The 26,361-nt window shown below is 43.3% G+C and overlaps 1 pseudogene; it reads right to left on the bottom strand.

The window, feature by feature from the left end:
• Positions 1–1,212: 1,212 nt before the first annotated feature.
• Positions 1,213–26,158, bottom strand: LOC125538291 (G-type lectin S-receptor-like serine/threonine-protein kinase B120; annotated as a pseudogene).
• Between the last annotated feature and the right edge of the window lie 203 nt (positions 26,159–26,361).

Here is a 26,361-nt window from a genome sequence, read left to right as displayed (position 1 = left end):
GCATTAAACATTCAAATCCCATGATAGACTTGATTAAAGCTTGAACCGAACCACAAGTAACAACTCACCATCTACACATTAGGTTAGGCTCAAAACCTCTTCTGAAAGACGACCTCAGCAAAGAGTCATCCCTAGCTTCATCAGCCTGTGACTGATTGCTCATCATCACAGATATAAAACAAATCCCAAAATAGTTATATTTACAATGTGACTGTTATATTTATCCAGTGGAAACATATTTGTATTTCTTACAGTCATTGTTCATATATGTTTTAGTTTGATCGAGTTGTTCATTCACTTATTTCCAAACCTTCTGGCCTTTTTAACTTTGATGTCAGGCAAAACAGCCATGATTTCTTTATTTTGTTTACAAATCCTCATGTAACTTGAGCGATCTTCAGCGTGCAAGATAATAGGTTGGACATTAGCAGCAGCAGAGCAATGAGTTTCAACCAAGGTTTGGCTCTTGTTTTCTTTATAGAAAAGGAGGTTATCCTCCGGCCTCTGCATCAGAACAATGCATATGGCCATATTATTAATAAGCAAAAGGTTCAACAAAGTCTTCAGGTCTCAAAAGGAAAAAAAGCTCACATAGAGCAAAAACATAAAGGAACAGCATAGCCACAACCGGCAGGCAAAAAAGAAGATAGGAAACTAAACACCTATCCTATTACAAGTCCTAAACAAGCTGATAGTTCAGCTTCAGTTGCATTTTTTGTTTGTTTGAAACGGAGACAAAGATTTGCCTCATGGATTAATAAAGAAGAGAATTTCTCAATTAATTAATGAAAAACCAGACAAAAACCGATGCAAACAAGCCACATGCGGGCTACTCACAAATCGTGAAACGCTAACGGTCGACTCATCAACCGTCCCCAACACGCAACAACCACAAACTCCCGTGCTCAAGAAGAACACCTTGATCGGAGACAACAAACACCACCAAACATTTTGAGCACCCCTGCAGTTGATTCCAAGCAGCAAGAACAGAGCCACCAGTGCTGTCCCAAATTTATAGCATCAACACCAGATTTAGAAGTCAATGGATCAAAGCTAGAATCAACACTAACTTTAAACCAAAGGGAAAGAGGCCTCTCCACCTGCAGCAGGTCACTGAAACCCGCTTGCCAGAAGATCATAATCTGCTTCCCTTTAATGTTCCAGGGCACCCAGGTCACCTAATTGCAGAGAAGCATAGCTGATGCTAGGCATCTACCGTCCTACTAGCGTTGTCAGGACCGCGCTGTTAACGGAGTCCTCCGTCGCTTCTTCTGCTTCATGTCTCCTTCCAATGAAATACAGAGGTTGCTTTGGAGTCGTGACTGGCATGGCCTCGTTGTCCAGCATAGACACGACTAGCGACATGAGTGGCCTGGCACCTGAGCTGTCCTGAACACACAATAATGCTATGTGGATGCACAACGACACTTGATGCAGTGAACAACTCTTCAGAAGCACCGTGTCCATGAAATCCCCTGATTTTCCTTCTTCCAGTAAGTTCCATGCCTGAAACATGGTCGAGGATGATCGGTGAATATATTTGTTGTATTGTAATTGAGTTGGCCAAATTTGAAGCATTTGGTTTGCTAGCACTTACGTAATCTACGAGGTTTGGGAAGTCCCTCATAAGATGGGGAGGTGAGTTGACCTTCAACCCACTTACAGTCTCCAGTAGCAAGGCCCCATAGTTGTATGTGTCGGACTTGACAGAGAAAATGCCTTCCATCGCATATTCGGGCAACATGTAACCGTTGTTTGAATAGTTTCGGAAGGAAGTACAAAAATATAATTAGCTGAAGCACATGAATAGTTTATTTAAGGGATAATTAGATTTATGCCCCTAGTTGTGTCCCACTCGGCTGTTTTACCCCTAATTTCCAAAAGTCACCGCTTCTGTCCAAGTCACTTCGCTCCTCTTATGATTTTGCCCTTTGACCGTTTGATCGTCAGTTTGAAAACTTCACAACTAATTCATACTAAATCAGAAAATGCAAATAAGATACCAAACTGTTCGGAAAAACATCACCTATATGTTAGTGTCATTTGCATTCATGAAAAAAGTGTTTGAGAGTGCCCATCCAAGTTTTAGCTCTTATGCTACCACCATGAATAGTAAAATCTAAAAAAATTCAAAAAATTCAAAAAAAATTGGTGGAAAAGAATGAGAAATGTTTTAAGTGCTCGCCAAGTTTCATCAGGGAATGACATTCATGGGTGCCCCAGGAGAAAAAACAATCAACACTCCAAAATAGATTATTTGTTTGCCACGACTTCCACGAATGTCTTCCCCGATGAAACTTGGCAAGCACTTAGAACATTTGTCGTTCTTTGCCACCATATATTTTTTGAATTTTTTTAGATTTTACTATTCATGGTGGTATCAAAAGAGCTAAAACTCGGATGTGCACTTTCCAACACTTTTTTTCATGAATCCAAATGACACTGACATATAGGTGATGTTTTTTTGAACATTTTGGTATCTTATTTGCATTTTCCTGATTCAGTATGAATTAGTTATGAAGTTTTCAAACTGGCAGTCAGACGGTCAAAGGGCAAAAGCATAAGAGGAGCAAAGTGACTTGGACAGAACCAGTGACTTTTGGAAATTACGGGTAAAACAGACGAGTGGGACACAACTAGGGACATAAATATAATTATCCCTTTATTTAAACATGGTTAGTCTAGTGCAGGAGTTACTACTCACTATGTTCCAACAACATGTCTAGTATCTGCTTGTTGCTGGTTGTCACCAAAGATCCTTGCCATGCCAAAATCTGATATTTTGGGTCTCATCTCCACATCCAACAAGATGTTGCTTGCTTTGAGATCTCTGTGAATTATCGTCAGTCTCGAATCATGGTGGAGGTACACAAGTCCTCTAGCTATACCTTTGATTATGCTAAACCTTGTTGGCCAATCAAGCATAAATCTTTTAGCATCATCTGCATGCCGGAAATAAATCATGTGAAACCATATTAGTCTCAAAATCTGGAATGCTCCTTTGCTCAACGCAAGAATCATTATACATGATTAGGACATACCAAATAGGGAGTAGTCTAAGCTTTTGTTGGGTAAGTATACGTAAATAAGAACCTTCTCAGCTCCATGGATGCAATAACCAAGAAGTCTAACTAAGTTTCTGTGCTGCAGTTTTGCAACAAGAACTACTTCGTTTCTAAAATGCTCCATTCCTTGATCAGAACACTTGGTAAGCCTTTTAACAGCAACTTCCTTGCCACCTTCCAGTGTGCCCTACGTGGTTGCATAACTCAGATTAATAATGAAAGAATGCCTTTCAATACTATAATCGTCCAAGTGAAATTCATGTTCCCTTGTATACTATGCCAAAGCCTCCTTTTCCAAGCACATTGGAGTCAGAGAAACCATCTGTAGCAGGGATGATGTCATTGAAGCTAATTCATAGAAATTCTGTATTTTGATCGTATAGTACATCAGAACTGCCCAGTTGTTCCGGCACCACATAAATCATGGGTGCCTTGGTTTGGTCCTTGCCTGCCAGGAATTAATACCAGTATGTTAATCACTAATGCATTAAGATGGCATTAACTTGGATATATAATCGAATCTTGTTCAACCTCTCGACTTGCGTATCCAGACAAGACAAATGCACACAAGTATCATTAGACTTGCCATGACTGGGAGTGCAATCTTCAGTGCACCAGTCTTCTTACTGACTGCAAAGACAACAGATACTACACTTTACAAGGGTAGATTGAAGAGAAAGGGGAACAAAAGAGACAGAGCAAAAACATATATATATACACATATATATCTTTTAAAAAAGAAAATATATATTGTATCTTCTCACAAAACATGGAGTAATCTACAACAAAAAATAAGTGCTGGGAGGCAAGTTGTATCTAGTGCAAAATTGCCTGCTGCCACCAAACACGCGGAAAAAGGCTCACGAGCATGTGAATGTTTACAGGTGAAATGGTAACATTAATAAAAATAAGAAACACTTATGAAGGCGATGCCAAATGATTTTTTTAGAAAAGGAGGATGACCCCAGCCTCTGCATCTAGGCGATGCATACGACCACTTTATTAATTATTCTCACAAGACCTTACAAAGTAATACCACAATAAGATTAAAGCCGCCGTCTAAGCAACAAATTGTCGCTACACCTATCCAGTTGATGAAGGGGTGCAGATAGCCTGGCCTAATACCAAACAGACATCGCAGCCAAACCTAACATCTAAGACATGAGGACCCATCCAGGACGCCTGCCGGGTATGGGTCTCGCCGGTCCGGCGTGCTCTCACAGGCCGCCGTCGCCAACTGCCACCGCTCCATCTTCAGATCCGTACTGATGCATCAACCTTTCTCGGTGTAGCTATCGTCGACGCCACCACGGCGCCCAACGGCACCTCCTCCCTGCGCGCAAACAGCTGTGCACGTCGCGGTTGCCACTGATACACCTCAGCACCATGCTACCAAGTACCACCAGCCGACACAGCTTGAAGTCTTTGGAAGATCTGCCGTGCGTAGCACCTGCTGACCAGGCATGACAAATCGTAGCACCTGTCAGTCAGGCATGACTTAACATCTCCACCGAAGCTACGTGCAAGACGAAGCCGCTCCACCTCCTGCCTCTGACTTTCAGTGCTGCTCCAGAAATGATGCTCCCAAGAGAAAAACGACACCGCAGTGCCGCCATCGTCCGATCTAGAACACCAGATCCTAGGGTTTTCCAGGGAGCAGCACGAGTTGGTCAATAGTAGTTACACGACGATGCCTCCATCAAGGTAATGGCATAGAACGCCACCATCGCCTGCCAACGGCTCAGTTTTCATCGGCAACCATGTCTCCCCAACTCGCAGCCGGGACTAGATGATGGATCTCGAGATCCGATCACCAAGCCTCTGGTGAAGAAGATGAGCACCACCATTGGCCAGCAAGACGACGCGAGATGAAGTAGGGTTCTGCCAGCGTGCGTCCTGGCCAGCACCACCAGCGCTCGGCCCGTCCCGAACCACGCCTCATGGCCGAGGGCAACGACAAGCGCTGCCACGACAAGGACGCGGACCGAAAGCCCAGATCCGGCCCACCTCCGCGCCGCCACGTGGCCACCACCAAGCGCCGTTCAGGGGCAGCCCCGCTGCCGTGAGGGACGCCGCCCCACAGGCAGCAGGCGCCAGAACACCGCCGCGCGCCACCGGCCACCGCGAGATCGCCACCGGCCGCCGTGAGATCTGCGCGAGAACGACGAGGACGCACCGCTGCCACCTTCCCTGGGGACCACGCGGGCTTCGCCGGTGTCCCCTCCGGCGGCGGGGAAGCGGGGGAGGAGCAGGGAGGGGCGGCTGGCGGCGCATGATACGTCTCCAACGTATCTATAATTTTTGATTGCTCCATGCTATATTATCTACTGTTTTAGGCAATATTGGGCTTTATTTTCCACTTTTATATTATTTTTGGGACTAACCTATTAACCGGAGGCCCAGCCCAGATTTGTTGTTTTATGCCTATTTCAGTGTTTCGAAGAAAAGGAATATCGAACGGAGTCGAAACGGAACGAAATCAACTGGAGAAGTTATTTTTGGAAGGAAAGTAACCCAGGGAACTTGGAGTGCACGTCAGGGGAGATACGGGCTTCCCACGAGGGTGGGGGGCGCGCCCAGCCCCTAGGGCGCGCCCCCTGCCTCGTGGGGCCCCCGTGGCTCCTCCGATGTACTTCCTGCACCCATATATATCGTCGTACCCTAAAACTTCTAGAACAGACAATAGATCGGGAGTTCTGCCGCCAGAAGCCTCCATAGCCACCAAAAACCAATCTAGACCCGTTCCGGCACCCTGCCGGAGGGGGCAATCCCTCTCCGGTGGCCATCTTCATCATCCCGGTGCTCTCCATGACGAGGAGGGAGTAGTTCTCCCTCGGGGCTGAGGGTATGTACCAGTAGCTATGTGTTTGATCTCTCTCTCTCTCGTGTTCTTGAGGTGATACGATCTTGATGTATCGCGAGCTTTGCTATTATAGTTGGATCCTATGATGTTTTCTCCCCCCTCTACTCTCTTGTAACGAATTGAGTTTCCCCTTTGAAGTTATCTTATCGGATTGAGTCTTCAAAGATTTGAGAACACTTGATGTATGTCTTGCCATGGATATCTGTGGTGACAATGGGATATCACGTGATTCACTTGATGTATGTTTTGGTGACCAACTTGCGGGTTCCGCCCATGAACCTATGCATAGGGGTTGGCACACGTTTTCGTCGTGATTCTCCGGTAGAACTTTCGGGCACTCTTTGAGGTCCTTTGTGTTGGTTGAATAGATGAATCTGAGATTGTGTGACGCATATCGTATAATCATACCCACGGATACTTGAGGTGACATTGGAGTATCTAGGTGACATTAGGGTTTTGGTTGATTTGTGTCTTAAGGTGTTATTCTAGTACGAACTCTAGGGCTGTTTGTGACACTTATAGGAATAGCCCAACGGATTGATTGGAAAGAATAACTTTGAGGTGGTTTCATACCCTACCATAATCTCTTAGTTCGTTCTCCGCTATTAGTGACTTTGGAGTGACTCTTTGTTGCATGTTGAGGGATAGTTTTATGATCCAATTATGTTAGTATTGTTGAGAGGACTTACACTAGTGAAAGTATGAACCCTAGGCCTTGTTTCCTAGCATTGCAATACCATTTACGCTCACTTTTATCATTAGTTACCTTGCTGTTTTTATAATTTCAGATTACAAATACCCATATCTACTATCCATATACCACTTGTATCACCATCTCTTCGCCGAACTAGTGCACCTATACAATCTACCAATGTATTGGGTGTGTTGGCGACACAAGGGACTCTTTGTTATTTGGTTGCAGGGTTGCTTGAGAGAGACCATCTTCATCCTACGCCTCCTACGGATTGATAAACCTTAGGTCATCCACTTGAGGGAAATTTGCTACTGTCCTACAAACCTCTGCACTTGGAGGCCCAACAACATCTACAAGAAGAAGGTTGTGTAGTAGACATCAAGATCTTTTCTGGCGCCATTGCCGGGGAGGTTAGCGCTTGAAGGTATATCTTTAGATCTTGCAATAGAGTCTTTTAGTTTCTTGTTTTATCACTAGTTTAGTTTATAAAAGAAAACTATAAAAAAATGGAATTGAGTTTGTCTCATACGCTTCACCTTTTTAATATCTTTCGTGAGTATGATGGAAAGGATAATTGTGCTCAAGTGCTAGAAGAAGAGATCTTTAAAATGTTTGGCACTAAATATTTGAATGATGAGCATGATTGCAACGCTGTTAGTACGAATTCTTTGAATATCCATGAGACTAATGATGATTGCACTGGTTATGATGAAAATTTCTCCTATAAACATGTAAATTTTTGTGGAGTGCATTGGGTTTGTAAGTACACACCAAATAGAGAAGATAGATATTGCAAGAAGCATAAGTACTTAGAAACTAAATTGTTGCAAGAAGAGCTAGATGAATGTGCTGAAAGATTCAATATTTTTCGTGCCCCTTGTGAACTTTGCAATGAACATGGTCATTTAAAGCTCCAAAGCTATTTGTTTCATGATTAAGTCGTGTCCAAACATTGTGATAATTTTATTACCCTTGAGCATCATAAAGAGCTTAGCCTTCTTTTGGGTTATGAAGAAATGAAACGTATAACTGAGGGTATTCCAAAGTTTAATCTTGATAGAGTTCTTGATTTTGATCTAGAGGAAATTTATTTGTATTGTGCGGTGAATTGTATTGAAAATCCTTATATTGTCAACTACATAAAAAAAGAAAACAAATAGAGGATGAAGAGAATACTAATGAAAGGGAAGAGACTTCTCAATATCCTCCTATTAGTTCTTATGATGAATCAGGTAACGAGGAGGAGCTTTCTATCCAACCAATCTCATTAATAAGGAGCTCCAAAAAGAGGATTGAACCCACACATGATGTGGCGAAGAAGAAGAAAAGAAAAAGGAAGAGAGGTAAAAAGGTATCTCGCCCAAATAAAGTTGCTCATATTATTGATGTGCCTCATGAAAATGAAGATGATACACTTGATGATGATCTCGTTATGCCTATTTCTTGTTGTGATGATTATGATTGTGAAGATAATGATACTTCTTATGATCTTGAAAATCTTTTTGGTACTTGCTTGGAAGAATGTAATAATTGCTACACTATCGGTGCTATCTATACTATTAATGATGAGAGTGATTATGCTTATGATATGAAAAGGCCCAAGCTTGGGGAAGCTATGTTTGATGAGGATGACATATTTGAGAATATATTTGCTGCAATTAATGTTTGTCCTAAGCTTGGGGATGCTACTCTTAATGAAGATGATACTTTTAGTCTCCCAAGTTTTGATATGCAAATTTATAATGATAATAGCATGCCTCCTACCTATGATGATTATTGTGATGATACTTATGCTATAAAAAGTAGTGATTATATTTATAAAACTTGTCATGATTATGATTACCCCTTCTCTAAACATTACTCTTTTAATGTGGAAACATTTTGTAGTATTCGAGTCTCTTGTGATGCCCCCACTATTCCGAATAAGAAGAATTTTGCTTATGTGGAGAGTAATAAAGTTTCTATGCTTGTAGATCATGAAAAGAATGCTTTAGGTGCTGGTTATATTGTTGAATTCATTCATGATTCTACTGAAAATTATTATGAGGGAGGAATATATTCTTGTAGGAATTGCAATAATATCAAGTTTCCTCTCTATGTACTTAAAATTTTGAAGTTATGCTTGTTTTACCTTCCTATGCAAGTTGATTATTGTTCCCACAAGATTTTTGCTCACAAAATCCCTATGCATAGGAAGCATGTTAGACTTAAATGTTCTAGTCATATTCTTCATGATGCTCTCTTTATGTTTCAATTCTTATCCTTTATGTGAGCATCATTGAATTTATCATGCCTAGCTAGGGGCGTTAAACGATTGCGCTTGTTGGGAGGCAACCCAACTTTATTTTTATTCCTTGCTTTTTGTTCCTGTTTAGTAATAAATAATTCATCTAGCCTCTATTTAGATGTGGTTTATGCTTTTAATTAGTGTTTGTGCCAAGTAGAACCTTTGGGAAGACTTGGGGAAAGTCTTTGCGATCATGCTGTAAAAGCAGAAACTTTAGCGCTCATTAGAATTGCTGCCATTTTTATTTGGAGAGTGATATTTAGCTAATTATTTTTGTAGATGATTAATATATAAATTCCTCAGGTCCATCAATTTATTTGAGAATTTTATGAGTTCCATAAGTATACGTTTGATTCAGATTACTACAGACTGTTCTGTTTTTGACTGATTCTGTTTTTCGTGTGTTGTTTGCTTATTCTAATGAATCTATGGCTAGTAAAATAGTTTATAAACCATGGAGAAGTTGGAATACAGTAGGTTTAACACCAATATAAATAAAGAATGAGTTCATTACAGTACCTTGAAGTGGTGATTTATTTTCTTATACTAACGGAGCTTACGAGTTTTCTGTTAAGTTTTGTGTTGTGAAGTTTTCTAGTTTTGGGTAAGGATTCGATGGACTATGGAATAAGAAGTCTCAAGAATCTAAGCTTGGGGATGCCCCGGTTGGCATCCCACCTTTCTTCTTCAACAATTATCGGTTAGTATCGGTTGATCCTAAGTTTTTTCTTCTTCACATGATGTTTGCTATTCTTAGATGTCATTTTATTTTGCTTTGCTTGCTGTTTGAATAGAGTACCAAGATCTGAAATTATTAAATGTTAGAGAGTCTTCACATAGGTGCATAATTATTTGACTACTCATTGATCTTCACTTATATCTTTCGTAGTAGTTTGTCATTTGCTCTAGTGCTTCACTTATATCTTTTAGAGCATGGTCGTAGTTTTATTTTGAAGAAATAGATGAACTCTCATGCTTCACTTAGATTATTTTGAGAGTCTTAAATAGCATGGTAATTTGCTTAAAATCCTAATATTCTAGGTATTCAAGAATAATAAAATTCTCTTATGAGTGTGTTGAATACTAAGAGAAGTTTGATACTTGATGATTGTTTTGAGATATGGAGATGGTGATATTAGAGTCATGCTAGTTGAGTAGTTGTGAATTTGAGAAATACTTGTGTTGAAGTTTGTGATTCCCGTAGCATGCACGTATGGTGAACCGTTATGCGATGAAGTCGGAGCATGATTTATTTATTGATTGTCTTCCTTATGAGTGGCGGTCGGGGACGAGCGATGGTTTTTTCCTACCAATCTATCCCCCTAGGAGCATGCGCGTAATACTTTGCTTTAATAACTTCTAGATTTTTGCAAGAAGTATGTGAGTTCTTTATGACTAATGTTGAGTCCATGGATTATACGCACTCTCATCCTTCCACCTTTGCTAGCCTCTCTAGTACCGCACAACTTTCGCCGGTACCATACACCCACCATATACCTTCCTCAAAACAGCCACCATACCTATCTATTATGGCATTTCCATAGCCATTCCGAGATAAATTGCCATGCAACTTTCCACCGTTCTTCCCCTTTCCCCTCTCCTCTCTGTTCTTTTCCCTCTTCCTCTCAAGCTCATCACACATTTTGCCCAAGATTTGAAGGCCCCCATCCATTCAAATGATCACAAAGGTTAGCAACTTTTTCCTTTCATCTCTCATTGCTAGATTACTCATGCAATGCTTTATATAGTGATTGATTTTTGAGTTTAGTAATTTGGGAGGAATTATATATATGTGCTAGTATTTGATTTATATGCAATTTGAGGTCAAAAATAACACTTAGTTTGCATATGTAGGTGTGGTTTACTTAGTACCTTCTAAATCTCCGTCGTAACCACCGTCGATCGCTTGCAACATCCCGTCGCCGGCACCACCTTGTGGTGAGCCTCTTGTTCATGAAGTTTTATATAAAAAATTGATGTTTGTGTGATTTGGATATATAGTTACTCGTATAATTATCTTACCCATACGTTGTTTGTTATACATAGTGCCATGGTTTTGATATCCGTCCCCGTCGGCCCTCGTCCGGGTTATGATTCGGATGTGGTATATTCTCTTTTAAAACTATTCATTGCATTTCGTGTTTATGAAAAATTATGCCCATCAAGTTGACATAGATATTTTTATGTAGGAGGTAGTTGAACCAGAAATTCCAACCGACCCTATTGTCGAGAGGTTAAATTTAGTTGAAAGAGAAAATGAGGATTTGAAGGAAAATTGAAAAGAATTGAGGGGGAGAAGATGGAATTGGAGTTGCATGTTGCTGATGTCGTCGATGATCACAAGATTAAGATGGAGAAAATGCGCTTGAAGATTGGAAAGATTAGAAAATATGCCATTCATAGTGAGGCTTGGTATCATTATGCTGTTGGATCAATTGTTACCTTAGTTGCGATCTTGATCGCATTTGTTGTTGCATTTAAATTATCTAGCTAGAGAGTTATTTGTTTGTTGCATTTAAGTGTTGTATGATCTTTATGTATGAACTTTATGTATTGTATTAATTTGATGTTTTCGGTGCTGTGTATTGAAGATGAGCCGGCAATGGATGTACGATGACCGATGCTCTCCCGAGTTCATTAATGGCGTGCGTACTTTTCTGCTTGCGGCTGAGGCAAACAAGCGAGCGGATGGTTTTATGCATTGTCCATGTGCTGGCTGTAAGAATGGTCACAATTACTTTACGTCAAGAACCATTCACGTCCACCTGTTTGAGTCCGGTTTCATGCCCCATTATAATGTTTGGACCAAGCATGGAGAAAGAGGGGTTATGATGGAAGACAATGAAGAAGAAGAGGACGAAGACAGCTATCCTGGCCATGGGTTCCCTGAATACGATGATACAATAATGAGGGAAGAAGTTGAGCCGGTAATGCGGGAAGAAGCTGAGCCGGTAATGCGGGAAGAAGCTGAAGAATAGGCATCGGATGAGCCCGTTGATGATCTAGGTCGGGCCATTGCCGATGCAAAGAGAAACTGCGCAAGTGATTTGGAGAAGAAGAAGTTGCAGCGCATGTTAGAGGATCACAAAAAATTGTTGTACCCGAATTGCGTAGGTGACAAGAAAAAGCTGGGCACCACACTGGAATTGCTGCAATGGAAGGCAGAGAATGGTGTATCTGGCAAGGGATTTGGAAAGTTGCTGGTAATGATAAAGGATATGCTTCCAAAGGACAACGAATTGCCCGAGAGTACGTACGAAGCAAAGAAGGCTGTCTGCCCTCAAGGGTTAGAGGTGCAGAAGATACATGCATGCCCTAATGATTGCATCCTCTACCGCGGTGAGTACGAGGATTTGAACGCTTGCCCGGTATGCGGTGCATTGCGCTATAAGATCAGCCGCGATGACCCTGGTGATGTCAAGGGTGAGCGCCCCAGGAAGAAGATTCCTGCCAAGGTGATGTGGTATGCTCCTATAATACCACGGTTGAAACGTTTGTTCCAAAACAAAGAGCATGCCAAGGCGATGCGATGGCACAGAGAAGACCGTAAGAAAGATGAAAAGTTGAGAGTACCCGCTGACGGGTCGCAGTGGAGAAAAATCGAAAGAAAGTATGGGAAGGATTTTGCAGATGACGCAAGGAACGTATGGTTTGGTCTAAGCACAGATGGCATTAATCCTTTTGGGGAGCAGAGCAGCAATCATAGCACCTGGCCTGTGACTCTATGTTTGTATAACCTTACTCCTTGGTTGTGCATGAAGCGGAAGTTCATTATGATGCCAATGCTCATCCAAGGCCCTAAGCAACCCAGCAACGACATTGATGTGTAACTAAGGCCATTAGTTGAAGAACTCTTACAACTGTGGAATGGAACAGGTGTACGTGCGTGGGATGAGCACATGGGGGAAGAATTTGACCTAAAGGCGTTGCTGTTCGTGACCATCAATGATTGGCCTGCTCTCAGTAACCTTTCAGGACAGACAAACAAGGGATACCATGCATGCACGCACTGTTTGGACGATACCGACAGTATATATTTGGCTAATTGTAAGAAGAATGTGTACCTGGGACATCATCGATTTCTTCCAAGCAGGCATCCCGTAAGAAAGAAAGGCAAGCATTTCAAAGGTGAGGCGTTGCTGTTCGTGACCATCAATGATTGGCCTGCTCTCAGTAACCTTTCAGGACAGACAAACAAGGGATACCATGCATGCACGCACTGTTTGGACGATACCGACAGTATATATTTGGCTAATTGTAAGAAGAATGTGTACCTGGGACATCATCGATTTCTTCCAAGCAGGCATCCCGTAAGAAAGAAAGGCAAGCATTTCAAAGGTGAGGCGGATCACCGGACGAAGCCTCGCCACCGTACTGGTGCTGATGTACATGATATGGTCAAGGATTTGAAGGTAGTCTTTGGAAAGGGTCCTGGTGGACAACCTGTTCCGAATGACGCTGACGGACGCGCACCCATGTGGAAGAAGAAATCTATATTTTGGGACCTGCCCTATTGGAAAGACCTAGAGGTCCGCTCCGCAATCGACGTGATGCACGTGACGAAGAATCTTTGTGTGACCCTGCTTGGCTTCTTGGGCGTGTATGGGAAGACAAAAGATACACCTGAGGCACGGGAGGACCAGCAATGTATGCACGGAAAAGACGGCATACATCAGGGTCATGCAAGCTACGCTCTTACAAAAGAAGAGAAGGAAATCTTCTTTGAATGCCTGATTTTTATTAAGGTACCGTCTGGCTTCTCGTCGAATATAAAGGGAATAATAAACATGGCAGAGAAAAAGTTCGAGAACCTAAAGTCTCATGACTGCCACGTGATTATGACGCAACTGCTTCCGGTTGCATTGAGGGGGCTTCTACCGGAAAACGTTCGATTAGCCATTGTGAAGCTATGTGCTTTCTCAATGCAATCTCTCAGAAGGTAATCGATCCAGAAATCATACCAAGGTTAGAGAATGATTTGGTGCAATGTCTTGTCAATTTTGAGTTGGTGTTCCCACCATCCTTCTTCAACATCATGACGAACGTCCTAGTTCACCTATGCGAAGAGTTTAACGTTTTGGGTCATGTATTTCTACACAATATGTTCCCCTTTGAGAGGTTCATGGGAGTCTTAAAGAAATATGTTCATAACCGTGCTAGGCCAGAAGGAAGCATCTCCAAGGGCCATGAAAATGAGGAGGTCATTGAGTTTTGTATTGACTTTATTCCTGACCTTAAGCCGATTGGTGTTCCTGAATCGCGGCATAAGGGCGGACTGGATGGAAAAGGCACGCTAGGAGGGGAACAAATAATATGTATGGACGGACATTCTCTCACTGAAGCACACTACACAGTTCTACAGAATTCCGCCTTGGTGGCTTCGTATATGGATGAACACAAGAATTTGCTACGCTCCAAACACCCGAAGCGGTCTGATGACTGGATTACACGTGAACAAACCAGGAGTTTCGCCAGCTGGTTGCAGACATGTACCATGCATGACACCTCTATTGAAGATGACATGTACTTGTTGTCCCAGTTACCATCTTCGAATATAATGACTTTCAAAGGGTACGAGATAAATGGTAATACATTTTACACGATCGCCCAAGATAAGAAGAGCACCAACCAAAACAGTGGTGTCCGCTTTGATGCAGAAACCAAGACGGGAAAGGAAACATATTATGGTTATATACAGGACATATGGGAACTTGACTATCGACGTGGTTTGAAGGTCCCTTTGTTTCGGTGCAAATGGGTCAATATGACACGAGGCGGGGTAACGGAAGACCCGCAGTACGGAATGACAACAGTGGATCTCAACAATCTTGCGTATGCAGACGAACCATTCATCCTAGCCAATGATGTGGCACAGGTTTTCTATGTGAAGGACATGTCTACCAAGCCAAGAAAAAGAAAACATAAGGAAGCAAATGCATCGTACGATGAGCCAAAGCGGCACATAGTTCTTTCTGGGAAGAGAAACATCGTGGGAGTGGATGACAAGACAGACATGTCAGAAGATTATGAAAAGTTTGATGAAATTGCTCCATTCACAGTGAATATTGACCCGAGCATCCCGTTAAATGATGAAGATTTTCCATGGTTACGGCGCAAAGGGACACACGCGAAGAAAAAGTTTCACACCCAAAGATCTGGGATGTGATCGGCTTCACTATCATCGCTTTCTTCTGTGTTTCACACCCAGGAGGGAATCTCTGTAATAGTTAGGGTAGTTATGTGTTTTGGCATTTGAAACGCGAAGAAATTTTATGTGCAAACAAATTCTTTCATGCCTTTACTGATTTTTAAAGTTAAGTTATTAACAAACTAGTGATTCACACTAATTTCAAATAATTCAAAATTTAAACTATTCAAATTTGAAAACTACGGGCACTAACAGAACGTTTGTAATTTTTTGTACCTAAAGCAAAAATATTCACAAAGAAACTCTAAATACACAAAAAAAAACAACTCAAAAATAAATAAAGCAAAAAAATAAAAAAAGCCCGCCTACTGGGCCAGAGCGGCCTGCATACGACTAGAAACCCAACCTGTTGTTGGGCCAGGATGCAGGCCCGCAAAGGCCCAGTAGGCCCACAGGGCAGCATAGAACATGTAGGCCCAGTAGGCCTGCTTTGAAGAGGAGCTCGAGAGAGCTACCACACGGGGGGTTATAAACCAGTGCAGACGCCCCTCGGCTAGCGAGGTGGGACTAAACTTGTCGCACCGCACCTGCGCCAGCGCACCCCCTTTAGTACCGGGTGGTGGCACCAACCGGTACTAAAGGGGGGCCTTTAGTACCGGTTGGATCCACCACCCGGTACTAAAGGGGGTGTGCTTCCCGCTGCTTGGCCTGGCCAAAATAGGCCTTTAGTACCGGTTGGTGGCTCCAACCGGTACTAAAGGTCCATCCTATATAACTAAACACTTCAAAAATTTCAGTTTCTCATCTCCTTCTTCTCCTCTGCCCCGTCGCCCGCCGCCCCCGTCTCCATATCCCTCGTCGCCGCCCCGTCCCCGTCGTCGCCGCCCCGTCGTCGCCGTCCCCGTCATCACCGCCGCGCCGTCCCGGCCCGTCCCGCGTCGTCCCCATCCCCGTCATCGCCGCCCCGTCCCCGTCGTCGCCGCCCCGGCCCGTACGTCCCCGTCCCCGTCGTCGCTGCCCCGTCCCTGTCCCCGTCGTCGCCGCGCCCGTCGCCATCCCCGTCGCCGCCCCCCGTCGCCTCTCGCCTGCCGGTGAGGACACACACATACATTTTTTTAGTTTTTTAGTTATAGAAATAGTTATAAAAATGTTAGAAAATTTTCCTTTTTTAGTTATAGAAATAGTTAGTTATATAGCATTGTTAGAAATGTTATAGAAATGTTAGAATTGTTAGAAATTTTTCTCTTTTTTAGTTATAGAAATAGTTATAAAAAAGTTAGAATTGTTAGAAATTTTTCTGTTTTTTAGTTATAGAAATAGTTATAAAAAAGTTAGAAATTTTTCTTTTTTTTAGTTATAGAAATGTTATACAAATGTTAGTTATATATATAGAAATGTTATAATTTTTTTTTCTGTTTTTTAGTTATAGAAATGTTATAGGAATGTTAGTTATATAGAAATGTTAGAAATTTTAGTTATCAAAATCCAATCATTAAAAAAATGTTACTTTTTGCGGGCATATAGCTAGTATTTGTTCTCGACGATGCCCGGCCCGCATCCTCGCCGTCGACCCGTCCGCGACGACGTCCGGCTGACCCATGTCCGGGACTGGGCTCCGCCGGGCTGGCACTGGGAGGTGCTGCGTGGAGGGGCGCGCCGCTTGATGAGGAACCCGGCCCCGGGTCCCGTCGTCGACCCTGATCTCGTTTGGTGGCGTTTGCGTGGGCCAGTTTCGGTGCGGAGGGAGCCGGCCCCGCCGGAGGTGGTACGTCACCGTGTCAGGGAGGAGGACGAGCACGTCCATCGCTACATGGTTGCGTTAGAGGGCGGCAGGTTCTCCAATACCTGGCAGTTTCTTCAGGGATCTCAATTCAGCTATGATCATGTGAGGGTTCCTTCTCTTTGGGTGTCCACCGCCCGCGCCGCAGGAACCGCGAGTGTCCTAGATTCTTTTGTAGTATTCGATCTTTATTAGCTACCTAGCCAGTGATGTATTCGATATATAATATTCGAGATGATGTATTCAAGATTATATATTATTCGAGATGATGTATTCGAGATTATATCTATTATTCGAGACGATGTATTCGAGATTATATCTATTATTCGAGACGATGTATTCGAGATTATATCTATTATTCGAGAGGACTTATTCGAGATTATATTCGATGATGCTTATTATGTACTATGATTGATTCAGTTTTTCCTTATTAATTGATTGCATCCATGCATTGTAATTTGAATATATTTCTTTTGGATTAGTTAAACAAAACCTATGGCGACAATACCGGCAGAGAGGGAGAAGAGGCCCTGTTCAATATCATACGCAATCCTCGCGGGCCAGATGATGATCAGAATGAAGAAGATTATGACGGCTCCGAATATATAAACAACACCAGGGAGGGGATATGATATTCGATCGCGACGACCGAATTGATGAAGTCATGAACTATGAACATGACGAAGAAAATGTTGATCTTGAAACAACAAAGACCTGTGAGGTATATATATTTATATAAGCAGGCATCTGGTGATCATCACATGTTTTAAATGACTTGAAGATATATTAACGAATCGATCTTTCTTCTTTCAGCCATCTGGATCGAGCAAATCTACAGGAAACAGGACGAAACGAGGCCCGAACAAAAAGTTGAAGGAGGGCATAAAGTACAATATCGAGGCAATCAGACCTAATGGCGAACCATTGGCGCCTAAGAAGATTGCGGACAAGTTCATTCGTCAGTGCGGAGTTCTTGTGAAGGACCAACTCCCGATCTCCCTTCAAGAATGGAGAGAGCCAGCAAAGCCACGTCCAGGAGTTACTTTTGTCGACGACAGACAAAAACATTTGCTTTGGGAAACGCTCATGGAACATTTCACCCTACCAGATCATTTCACAGATGCAGATGTGGAGAAAGTCAAGGACGCTGCTCTTAGGAAGATGGTGGTTGCATTCAAGAACCACAAGATTCGTGAATGGGCCAAGTACGTCAAGGGAGGAAGGAAGACTCCAGTATTCGAGGGAACACTAGAGAAGCAAAGTGCTCATTGGGACGATTTCGTGAAATTCAAGGATTCGGAATTATCTAAGGAACGGTCCAGAATAAACAAGGCCAATGCCGCAAAAAAGGATAGGTGGCTATGCGGTGGGAATGCCTAAGTGTGATAAGTCTGAGAAAGAGATGCTGGATGCAGGTGTCACTCCAGAAACATTGAGCTGGCCCCCAGGTGCAGGACTTGGTTCTATGCGCATGGGGGGAGTTGGACCCGAAGATAGGCAAAGTTTCAAAGAAGGCATCTCTGGATGGAGCCGAAGATAAGCTACTTGTTGCAATAGAAGAGGCTCGATCGGGGTTGTTCGAGCCCAACAGAGAGAACGTCGAGCTTACGCGTGCCCTGGGAAATCCTGAACACCCGGGAAGAACACGAGGCATGGGCGCTATTCCGTGGTATGAGGGGTTTTCGGACTGGAACGCCGACTACAGAACCCGTGCGAGAAAGAAGATTGCGGAGGAGAAGAAGAGGAAGATGGAGGAGGAGCAGAGGAAGCTAGACTATGAACGCCTTCAAGGCCTAGAATCAGCGCACGCAGACTTGGCGGTCAAATTCCAGCGGCAGCAGGAGCAGATCGACTCACTTAGCCAGTAAAGGGGGTCTCAGCAGCTAGCGGATGATCCACCAATGGATAGCACCATCCCATACATGCCGAGAAGCAGCGTGGGTTCCGCCCCGGGCGACGCATTGCTGGATAGCTACCCAGTGGATGACATCATGGAGAACACTAACTGCGAGCTACACTTCAAAATGAAGAACATATCCATGAAGGTGGCAGACGCCCTTGCTTTTACAAATCCCCCCGAGGCAACCTTCCATTGCAACCCGATTCCAGCGGGCTATGCTCGTGTCTTGGTTGATGAGGTGGTGGACCAATATTCGGGGCTAGAGCTTGACATTCCTGGAGGTGACGATGAGCACACACTAGGAGAGGCCAACCATCGTATCATCGTATGGAGAAAGGATTGCATCATCTTTCGAAGGCCACCGACACTGCGTCATCCGACTCCTCGTCACAGTCCGCCACCGAGTCAGCAGACTCCCGCTCCTCCAAGTCCACCAACGCGTTAGGCCACTCCTCCTCCAAGTCCGGCACAGCTTCAGGCCACTCCTCCTCCTCCAAGTCCGGCAAAGCGTCAGGCCACTCCTCCTCCAAATCCGTCACAGCTTCAGGCCACTCCTCCTCCTCCAACTCAGCCACGTTAGCCGTCTTCGCCGCCTCAACAATCACGGAAGAGAGCCGCCTCAGCTATGGTGCGTAGCGGTACAAGTCGAGGTAGTACTGGAGGTACAGGCGGAGGCAAGCGATTTCAATATGGTCCAAGCCTCACGCCTCTTTCGCAGAGGCCTTACGACAAGTCCGAGGAGGAAAACGTAGCCATATCGAAGGCCGAGGTGGAAGCCCATTTTGCACCGAAACCGCCACCGCCGTCAAGGGAGAAAGTGCCCGTGGAATAGATTGACCACTTCATTCGTATGGCTAGACCACCAGCTCCCAAGCTTGTTGACACAGACTATGAGCGCCACATCAAGAAGTTAAATCGAGCACGTCTACAGAAAGAGGCGAGCTCGAGCTCGAGCAAATCAGTTGGCAAAAGGAGCGGTAAAACCGTTCCCCAGCTGGGAGAACAGGCGGCGCAATCAATCCCCCCGCTTGTTGTGCCAACAACACATGAGAGTAGGCGCGCCCAATATTATTGTGGGCAAACCGTTAACGTTCACGGGGTGGGCGATGTGGTAGTAACCAAGGAGCATATTGCGCAGGCTGAATCGATCGGGATCATTGTTGGACAACTCCTCGATATCGAGCCCATGTCTCCGACTAGAGAGGAGGAAATAAAACGGAAATATGCCCGGGGCCAACCTTTGGTCGAGCCAGAGGAGGTCAATAAGCTCCCTACGAGAATGTATGAATTGCATCAATGGAACATGGACATTACCAAGATTTCCAATCGAGAGTCCCTCATGGTGAATGTCAACAAGGAGCATTACTACCATAAGAAAGCTGTGACCGTTGAGTATTAAGAACTATTTCAGCTATACAATAAAGACGCACTCGACAAATCTATCATCAGTTGCTATTGTCTGTAAGTGATTTCTTTCTGTAATTTAAGTCTCAAGCTAGCTGTAGTGATCATTTTGATCAATCATTACCTGTAATTATCCTCACTATATTCTTTTCTGTGGTATTATGCAGGATGAAGATTTATGAAATGAAAAAAGGTGGACGATATGGCATTGGGTTCATTGACCCAAATACCATTAATGAATACACATGGAAAATAGATCCATATCACAAAAAATGTGTAGAGGAAAGCATGCTACAGTTCTTCAAGGAACTCAAATACAATGAAGATATACTACTTCCTTACAACTTCCAGTGAGTCACACTGTCTTGTACTACAAATTCTGTTTTACCCTACTAGCTATAGCTACATGTTTTTGCTTACATATGCCCGCTTAATTAAGACATGCAAACGTGTGTGCATGTAGATTTCACTGGATCTTGTTAATCATTAAAGTTGAAGTACTAGACTCACTGCTTAAGAAAGCAAGTGACTACACCATCATGAAGGGGATAGTCAACAGGTAATTTCAATCATTATTAACTATATCTCGGCCTATTTAATTAGTTCGTCATTTCCTGATAACAACTATTTAATAACCCATTTATTCATTTTCTTTGTCGGCGGGCAGGGCTTGGGCAAAGTTCATCAGGGCCACTCCAGGCCCATGGAAACAAAATCTGAAATGGTATCGACCCAAGGTAAGTAATTAAGTAGTACTAGCTAGCTGCCATCTCTTTAATTATCATGCTTGATTAATTATTATCTGATCAATTCCATTCTCGTAAAGGCCCTGAAGCAGGCGCCGGGGAATGATCTATGTGCATACTACGTTTGCGAGAACATTCGCATGATGGCGTCCGAAAGGAGCAAATATCAAAGACAGGAGTGGGTACGATATCGATTGTCAGAACACTATTCACAATTTTTACACCATTATCGATATCTAGTCACACAACTATCTAGTCACACAACTAATACACATGCATATTGATCTCCTTCTTAACAGTTCAAAGAGGTGTGGGACAAGCTCCTAGCACAGGACTGCATAGAAGCAATTCAAGAGGAAATAGCGGGATTTTTGCTCGACCAGGTCATAGATCCTAAAGGAGAATACTATTACCCGCTACCGCCCCCATGAACCACTACCAATTGTTATCGTGCTCCGAAGGCACCAATTAGCTAGGCTAATGCCACTGGCTCCGAAGGCACCAATTAGGAGAAATTGTATATTATATATATATATATATACATGTGTGTATATATGTGTGAATTAATTAATGGTGGTTGTGTGAGACATTTGATGATATATATATATATATATATATATATATATATATTATGATCGGTTCTACTAGAAATTCTATTTATATATATGCATAATGTGTACAATATGTAGTATCGTAAAATACCAGCAAACGAAAAAGAATTAAATGGAAAACACAAAATTAAATGAAAAAGAAATCATACACCCAAAAACCCCCCAACATTTTAATACCGGTTGGTGACACCAACCGGTACTAAAGGGCTCCCTGCCCCCAAAGCTGGCTCGTGCCACGTGGTTGCCCTTTAGCACCGGTTCGTGCTGAATCAGTACTAAAGGGGGGGGGCCTTTAGTGCCTACATTTTAGCGCCGGTTACCAAACCGGCACTAAAGGGCCTTACGAACCGGTGCTATTGCCCGGTTCTGCACTAGTGTAAGTATCGAGTTGTAATTCTTGAGTTGTAAGTAAATAAAAGTGTGATGATCATCATTATTAGAGCATTGTCCCAGTGAGGAAAGGTTGATGGAGATTATGATTCCCCCACAAGTCGGGATGAGACTCCGGACGAAAATAAATAAATTAAAAAAAAGAGGCCAAAGAAGCCCAAATAAATAAAGAGGCCATAAAAAAAGAAGGCCAAATAAAAAAATAAAAATAAAAAATATGAGAGAAAAAGAGAGAAGGGGCAATGCTACTATCCTTTTACCACAGTTGTGCTTCAAAGTAGCACCATGATCTTCATGATAGAGAGTCTCATATGTTGTCACTTTCATATACTAGTGGGAATCTTTCATTATAGAACTTAGCTTGTATATTCCAATGATGGGCTTCCTCAAAATGCCCTAGGTCTTCGTGAGCAAGAGAGTTGGATGCACACCCACTAGTTTCTTTTGTTGAGCTTTCATACATTTATAGCTCTAGTGCATCCGTTGCATGGCAATCCCTACTCACTCACATTGATATCTATTGATGGGCATCTACATAGCCCGTTGATACGCCTAGTTGATGTGAGACTATCTTCTCCTTTTTGTCTTCTCCACAACCACCATTCTATTCCACCTATAGTGCTATGTCCATGGCTCACGCTCATGTATTGCGTGAAGATTGAAAAAGTTTGAGAACATCAAAAGTATGAAATAATTGCTTGTCTTGTCATCGGGGTTGTGCATGATTTAAATATGTTGTGTGGTGAAGATGGAGCATAGCCAGACTATATGATTTTGTAGGGATAAATTTCTTTGGCCATGTTATTTTGAAGAGACATAATTGCTTAGTTAGTATGCTTGAAGTATTATTATTTTTATGTCAATATGAACTTTTGTCTTGAATCTTTCGGATCTGAATATTCATATCACAAGTAAGAGGAATTACATTGAAATTATGCCAACTAGCATTCCACATCAAAAATTATCTTTTTATCATTTACCTACTCGAGGACGAGCAGGAATTAAGCTTGGGGATGCTTGATACGTCTCCAACGTATCTATAATTTTTGATTGCTCCATGCTATATTATCTACTGTTTTAGGCAATATTGGGCTTTATTTTTCACTTTTATATTATTTTTGGGACTAACCTATTAACCGGAGGCCCAGCCCAGATTTGCTGTTTTATGCCTATTTCAGTGTTTCGAAGAAAAGGAATATCAAACGGAGTCGAAACAGAACGAAATCAACTAGAGAAGTTATTTTTGGAAGGAAAGCAACCCAGGGAACTTGGAGTGCACGTCAGGGGAGATACGGGCTACCCACGAGGGTGGGGGGCGCGCCCCCTACCTCGTGGGGCCCCCGTGGCTCCTCCGACGTACTTCCTGCACCCATATATATCGTCGTACCCTAAAACTTCCAGAGCAGACAATAGATCGGGAGTTCCGCCGCTAGAAGCCTCCGTAGCCACCAAAAACCAATCTAGACCCGTTCCGGCACCCTGCCAGAGGGGGCAATCCCTCTCCGGTGGCCATCTTCATCATCCCGGTGCTCTCCATGACGAGGAGGGAGTAGTTCTCCCTCGGGGCTGAGGGTATGTACTAGTAGCTATGTGTTTGATCTCTCTCTCTGTGTGTTCTTGAGGTGATACGATCTTGATGTATCGCGCGCTTTGCTATTATAGTTGGATCCTATGATGTTTTCTCCCCCCTCTACTCTCTTGTAATGAATTGAGTTTCCCCTTTGAAGTTATCTTATCAGATTGAGTCTTTAAAGATTTGAGAACACTTGATGTATGTCTTGCCGTGGATATTTGTGGTGACAATGGGATATCACGTGATTCACTTGATGTATGTTTTGGTGACCAACTTGCGGGTTCCGCCCATGAACCTATGCATAGGGGTTGGCACACGTTTTTGTCGTGATTCTCCGGTAGAACTTTCGGGCACTCTTTGAGGTCCTTTGTGTTGGTTGAATAGATGAATCTGAGATTGTGTGACGCATATCGTATAATCATACCCACGGATACTTGAGGTGACATTGGAGTATCTAGGTGACATTAGGGTTTTGGTTGATTTGTGTCTTAAGGTGTTATTCTAGTACGAACTCTAGGGCTGTTTGTGACACTTATAGGAATAGCCCAACGGATTGATTGGAAAGAATAACTTTGAGGTGGTTTCATACCCTACCATAATCTCTTAGTTCGTTCTCCGCTATTAGTGACTTTGGAGTGACTCTTTGTTGCATGTTGAGGGATAGTTTTATGATCCAATTATGTTAGTATTGTTGAGAGGACTTACACTAGTGAAAGTATGAACCCTAGGCCTTGTTTCCTAGCATTGCAATACCATTTACGCTCACTTTTATCATTAGTTACCTTGCTGTTTTTATAATTTCAGATTACAAATACCCATATCTACTATCCATATACCACTTGTATCACCATCTCTTCGCCAAACTAGTGCTTGAGAGAGACCATCTTCATCCTACGCCTCCTAAGGATTGATAAACCTTAGGTCATCCACTTGAGGGAAATTTGCTACTGTCCTACAAACCTCTGCACTTGGAGGCCCAACAACGTCTACAACAAGGAGGTTGTGTAGTAGACATCAGCGTGGTTAGGGTTTCCCCCATGCGCCAGAGGCGATGCCAAATGATAGGATTATAGAGAAGTAGAATATGAAAAACATGACTGCTTTTGATGCAAGGTAGGAAGAACACAGCTGGTAGTAGTGAACAGACCAGGTATTAGTTTGACTGATAATATATGCAAGAACAAAATATATTATTCTAAGTCCTATGATCTTCATCCAACGGTGAATTTCGTTATGTGACCTCACACTGTAACAGGAGGACAGAAATCCGGAAGAAAGTCTGAACTGAAAATAACTATAACTACCACATACTTTAAATGTATAGTAGCCACCTTAGTAAACTTAGTGGTCTACTTTTATAAGCCACATACATAATCTTATGTTAGTACTTAGTAGCCAATCCAACACAGAATATAAGCAACAAGGTGGGCACCATGAGCAAATACCAGATGAGCTGGGAATCCGGAGGTACAAATTCTCCCCAAGACCATCACCACGCTTCTCTGTGTCAACAAGCTCTCCCATCCAAACTAAGCACCTCGACTGGTCTACGGTCATACCGAGATTACTCAGGTTAGCATAAGCATATGCGGTGCATGAGCAGTTGCAGCTGCATTCTTCTGCGCATTGGTCAAAGCTTCTATTCCTGATGTACAAGAACTTGTCGGGCGTCTTCATGTTAAGCAAGGTAATGAAACTATCTCCTTGGCCACAACACATCTCCTTATTTCTTTGGCATCCTAGGGAAAAGTCAAGACCAACAGGTTCAAATCCATCAAGGCACTTGCACGTCGCAACCGCCTCTGTGGCATCACAGTAGCCAAATGGGCCGCATGAGGCATAGCGATCACAGCTATAACCAGGGCGCTCAAAGAAAACCTCCCAAGATAACGAGTTGCTGTTCCACGCCAGGAATTTCACCATGCCCGTGTGGTGCAACACCATGCGCATGCTCGCTGAGCCATCAGAGACTGTGTACGTCAAGTAGAACTCACCATCTCTGTTGACAATTGTTTGGGACATTATGGGACCTGATTTGCTCTGATACATGGCGAAGACCAATACGCCGTCCAGCGCAACCCTGCGCTAGTATGGCCTCGTCCTATTCCAAACGAGGATCTAGAGGCTCGAGTCACCACACAAGGAGTAGTCACTCGTTGATGGGTCATCAAGGGCCCTCCAGGCAACCAGGTGCGTGGAGAGGTTGTTGTTGTTGCTTAGCTGTAAACTCATATTCGGGAGAATGGTGTCGGTTGGGTGATGGAAGCTCTGCCATATATCTGTGCCATTCGGCAACCTGATGACCAAGTTCCCAGAGTCCAGCGGCATGGCAGCAGCTCCGGGGGCTTCAGTGGTGATGTTGTTCGTGGTTGTCCAAAGAGTGCTTCCTTTGGAGTCTAACAAGACAAGATTATAGCTGTTGGTCAGAACAAACTTACCAGAGGAGCTGCCAGTGATAGGGTTGTCGCGGTTTGCGACCCAGACATATGTTCGCTCGGGGACGTTGTGGTACCATATGCCGACATATGAGTTTGCAGTTGAGTTTCGCAGGGAGAAGAAGCCAAGAGCAAAGATGCCACCATTTGAGATGAGCCTGTTGCTGACAGAGAGTGGCTTTTTAGGTGTTAGGCGATCATCGGAGTTGTAGAAACAAATCAGTAACAGGAGGGCGAAAACAGGGAGCAGAGTCATGCCCATTGGGCCTTCTGCACATGCTTGTGAAGAGGAAAGTAAGGAGATATAGTATGAACTACTACGAACATGCCTCAGACTGTTTGCTTGGATGGCTCAAATGTGTGAGGTAGGATATGAAGTACTGTCTCAGAGTTTTGGTATTCCTGATGTGGCTTGTCACATTGGCACCAGTTTTGTATCCGGTTGTCCACACAAAGTCCAGCCTA

This window comes from Triticum urartu, chromosome 2A (assembly GCF_056163025.1).
Source record: "Triticum urartu cultivar PI428250 chromosome 2A, HENAU_Tu73, whole genome shotgun sequence".
NCBI classification, from domain to species: Eukaryota; Viridiplantae; Streptophyta; class Magnoliopsida; order Poales; family Poaceae; genus Triticum; species Triticum urartu.
Note: the sequence above shows the minus strand (reverse complement) of the source record. Positions and strands in the feature narration are given on the sequence as shown.